This window comes from Erinaceus europaeus, unplaced genomic scaffold (genome assembly GCF_950295315.1).
Source record: "Erinaceus europaeus unplaced genomic scaffold, mEriEur2.1 scaffold_442, whole genome shotgun sequence".
NCBI classification, from domain to species: Eukaryota; Metazoa; Chordata; class Mammalia; order Eulipotyphla; family Erinaceidae; genus Erinaceus; species Erinaceus europaeus.
The window spans coordinates 3,017-8,023 of NW_026647328.1; the positions used below are offsets into that span (position 1 = coordinate 3,017).

A 5,007-nucleotide genomic window follows, 5' to 3' on the forward strand; every position below is an offset into this window, starting at 1 on the left:
GAAGAGGGAGAGAAACAAGTTTTTCCCACAGTGGGTAGGACACCCAGTCACCTATCAATGAAAATAGTAACAACAGTTAATTTTGGTCTACCTGAAGAAGAGGGAAAAGGAACACATGTATATAATAATATTAAAAATAGAGTAAAAAATCCTAACAGTCAGTCTGCAGCTTGGGCCACTCCAGATTGGCTTCATACAACCTGGTCCCCTTCTTAAATGAATCAAAGACAACCAATTATAAGAAGTATCCAGGTTAACTTATGGAGGCAGGGATACGGAGCAGCTGCGTTTCTCTCCCATTCTCTCCTGAGTCAACTAGGAATACCAAAGGAGATAATCTGGTACCTCAACAAGGCAGGATTAGGAAGACTTCAGGAACCCACCAAATAACCGGTGAGTACAAATACCTGTGGCTCATGGACAGAGAGTTGCTTAGGGAAAGATTAAGTGGCTGGTAACAGCCCGGCAATTTACCTGCTGAGGCACCACATCCAGTCTGTTTTACCAATGAAAACATGGCTGAAGGGAGTAGAGGACTCCCCTGAGCCTCACCACATGCAACTGTGAGTCTCCATTGCTACTGCCCTCACAGGCTGGAGCATCAGGGGGCAGGCCCTGTGCTGACATTGGGGGACAGAGAACTGACCAGGAAACTCAGGAGAAGAGCTACACCTCGGTGGCCTAGCAGTGGGCCTAGGTGGTGGAAGGCTTTCCATGTTGTTCTCCTGATGAGAACATAGTGAATAGTTGCCTCAGAACCTACAGACTATAAATGGGACTTGTTTAGAAACTCACAGGGCCCAGCAATGCTGCCTGGCTTGGCAGAGAAGCTGAATTGAGCCTGGAGCTTTAGATCCTTGGGGTGTGAGAGTCTCTTTACATAACTGCTGTGTTATCTTTCCCTTGTCTTGCTTTATCTCTTCGTCAGGAATGAGGGATTAAAATAAGAAGCCTACTTATAGTTTAAAAGCCCTCAGGCTCCCATAGCCTACAGGGAAGAAAAGAACTCCATCCCCTTTCAAAAAGAAAAGGAAAAGGCTTGGAATGACACCCCTGCTGAGCCAGCAATCTTGGTAAAGAAAATAGTTCCACAGGAAGCCTGCTAGGAGCAGCTGGCCAGCCCCTGGGGGCTGGTTCTGGGTTGGGAGGTAAGGGTGAGTTCAGAAATAGTCAAGCCAAAGATTTTCCTTTTTTTGTCATTTTGGCCTCTGTTTATCACCCTTGACTGCCCCTCCCCCCATTCACCCTTTCACAGATGACCCAGATATCCTACTCTTTCCAGAGAATCCCAGGTTGTAAGCTTCTTCATTCTGGAGTTCACAACAGGTGTTGTCTCCTCTGCCCCCCCGTTAAAATAAATTTTTTTTAAATTTTTTAAAAATTTTTATTTATTTATTTATTCCTTTTGTTGCCCTTGTTGTTTTGTTGTTGTAGTTATTATTGATGTCATTGTTGTTGGATAGGACAGAGAGAAATGGAGAGAGGAGGGGAAGACAGAGAGGGGGAGAGAAAGACAGACACCTGCAGACCTGCTTCACCGCCTGTGAAGTGACTCCCCTGCAGGTGGGGAGCCGGGGGCTCAAACCGGGATCCTTCCGCTGGTCCTTGCGCTTAGCACCACCTGCGCTTAACCTGCTGCGCTACCGCCCAACTCCCTTAAAATAAATTTTTATCATCTTATAAAGTAATGTGGATGTGATACAAATAAAAATAGTAACTACAGAAGCCAGACAGTGGCAAATCTGGTAGAGTGCACATACTATCACACATAAGGACCTAGAATCAAGTCCCCAATCACCACCTATAGTGGGGAAGTGTACAAAGCATTGAGGGAGTACTGCAGGTGTGTGTCTCTCTCATTCTCTATTTAGCCCTTCCGTCCTCACTGTCTCAATTTCTTTCTGTCCTATCAAATTATATATATATATATATATATATATAGAGAGAGAGAGAGAGAGAGAGAGAGAGATGGGGGGGGAAGAGAGGTACATATGTTATAGTAAGATGTAAATTCATGACATTAAGGTCATCACCAAACCACATATACCACAATGGTCCCAATAATTTGTACCATATAGCCAAGTTGTCTACTACCCTAGATGATCTAGTTTTGCATAATTACATTCTATAACATTTACATAAGGGAAAAATAACCTAACAACACATTCCTCTGAACCTATTTTATCAATAAAATGTGTGCCTACACAACTGCTACCTTCTGCAACATTAAAAGAAAATTGTTCTAAACCCCATAAAACCTTCTATTCTAGAGCTATTTTATTTAAAATTCTTGTGGCCAAAAGGAATCTTTTCCATCATAAAGCATTTTCTATTTACCACAATGGCAGACACCCACCTCATCAATCAAGACTAATTAATCATATGCACAGATTACATTGTTTACTGGCAAATTTTGATCATCTTTGGAGTTCTTACTCACATCTGTGTCCCCAGAAGCTCTTCAGCCTGCTCATGTGTTAGTAGCCAAAGACCTTTCCCTTGGGTAGAAACTGCAAATTTGTTAGTTCATTAGCTAATTTGTTTCCATACCTTGTGAACAATGCTCATTTGTCCTTCCTCTTTCCTCAGATTCATACAGCTTGATTCTCTTCCCACCTGAGCATCTTCCACCTCCCTCCAGCCCCTAATTTAACCAGATCAAATAATTTCCTACAGATAACTTTCTTGATAATGTATATGGTTGTGTGCACATATGTGTAAAAAAAAAAAAGATGAGGAAAGGAGTGAACTGGAAAACATTTGCAAAAGATCCTTTGACAGAACTCAGAGTACTTTTTTTTTTTTTATGGGAACTTTCCACTTGGTTTGTGATACAAACAATGTTAACAAAGGTAGATTTAGGATGATAGCTATGAACCAATTAAAAAGAACATATACTAGTTCAAAACCAAATATTCCTCTAGAAATATTTCAAGTACTTCTTGTGCTTAGTCAATAAAAACAGCATGCTTAAAGGTCATTCAGTTATTACTCTATGTCTCTTAATCATTTGGTATACCTTTAAATAAATCATATTATAGTAAAAGCAGTTGTTATAGGAATATATATGTAGTATCCTAAAGTCTTAAGCCTTAATTTTCACTTACACTCTTAAAAGCAAACTTTATAAGAACATTTGAAGATATTCTTTTACAAGAGTAACTAATTTGTTAAGAGATTTAAAATAAAAGTTTGGTTGTTAAACAGCAAAGTAATTTTTGAGGGGGTTAATAATTGCAGAGACTTGAATGTTATTTGTGAAAACAAATAACCTGGAGCATCACTACAACATCTAGAGACTAATTTGTGTTCTGCAAGTCCTTATTCTTTCCAACAACTTGAGGACTGGGATTGTATTACTCCCTGGTTTCATAATGCGTCACTGTAGCCTTGACTACAACAAGAGAGCCATTGATTTGAAACACAAAGGTTAGTAGGGACATTCCCTGCACAACATACTCTCTGTGCATATTTCACATCTTTTCAGGAGCTGAGTAAATCAGAACTTTGCCACATAATTTACATTACTATATAGGCCATCTGAAATAGTTTATCATAGTGAATGTTCAATATTTATGAACTTTAGAATGCAAGTTGTCTACAAAATATCATCCTGTAAATATCAAACCTTTTACAATGATTTTTAACATGTATTCTTTTATGGTGTGGTAACAGATTAGAAGATACTTTTCCCTTTTCCAAGACTTCTTGACATTTCAGTAAAGTTTTAGATCGATATTATATATTCTGGCTGTGATAGAATGAATTTCTGCTGTATGGAATAAAGACAAATATTTGAACATGTATTTACATTAAAGTCAAAAAAAATCACAGAGAAGAACAATTTATTTTTCCATTACAGTGACCTAAGAAACAAAATCATTCAGAGATATAAAGTTAGAGTTATTTTTAAAAATTCTTTTATATGTTCCTGCCAGTATTGTGTACCCAGGAAACTTTTTTAATTAGAGGTGGGGTGACTGAAGTGTTACACATCAATCTTTTCCCTCCTAGGTATAACATATCTTATAAATAACTGCCTTTCCATATTTGACTTTATTTGGTCTTAAGAAAGCTCCAGACTACTTGTTCTATTATATAATATTCATTCGAGGATATTATATAATATTCAGTCAAGGATATTGAAATCTGTCCTTCCATATTGACAATTTACTTTTATGCCTTATTGTAAAAGCTATGAAATAATATATCCTTTATTTATATATTTTTTATTTCTTTACTTCAGACACTTTATCAAAACTTGCTAACTAGTAAAATCATTTGTGCTCTATATATTATGCTTATCTTCCTCATGGGAAAGAACTTTGTATATTTCTAAGAACCCATGTTTTTTATTCCATTCTGTATTCATTTTTATGCATAGTGAGACTAGTCCACTTTTCTTTCATTTGCATGTGAAGATTCAGTTCTCTCAACACCATTCATTGAAGAAAGATCTTCTCCATTTATGTCCTTGACTTCTTTGTCATGAATCAACTGACTAAATATATAAAGGCCACTTTTATTCGAACACCACACTGTTTTGGTTATTATAAAAATGATAACAAAGACCCTGGCTATCAGGATCTCTGTGACACAGTAAAAGCAGTAAAAAGAAGGAGTTCAATACTTACCTGGCAGGGGAGATACCATGATCATGAAGGTGGTGTTCTCAAGGCGAGGCTTATTCATTACACTCTGGATGTGCTAAGCCCTGCAATTTCCTTAAACATGGGAAAATCGACTATATAATTTGTGGTAGTGGGGAACTGTGTTCACGCTCTGTCCTGTAAAATAAATAAAGAAGAAGAAATTTCAAAACAATGCAGACTTACATCAGAAAACTAGAAAAATCTAAATAAATGACTTAACCCTTCAAGTAAAGAAACTGGTAAGAACAACAAAAAAACTGAATAGCCAGCAGAATTGGAGTGATTATGAAAATAGGTCAAAGTAAAACAGAAGGATCATTGAAATCAAGAGCTAGTTTTAAAAAAGGGTAAACAA

General features: G+C 37.4%; 1 non-coding gene across 1 annotated transcript; it reads left to right on the forward strand.

Moving 5' to 3' along the window:
• The first annotated feature begins 4,626 nt into the window (after positions 1–4,626).
• Positions 4,627–4,790, forward strand: LOC132536303 (U1 spliceosomal RNA). The gene has a single exon (XR_009547937.1). It is a non-coding gene; the product is annotated as a U1 spliceosomal RNA (small nuclear RNA).
• Positions 4,791–5,007: the final 217 nt, after the last annotated feature.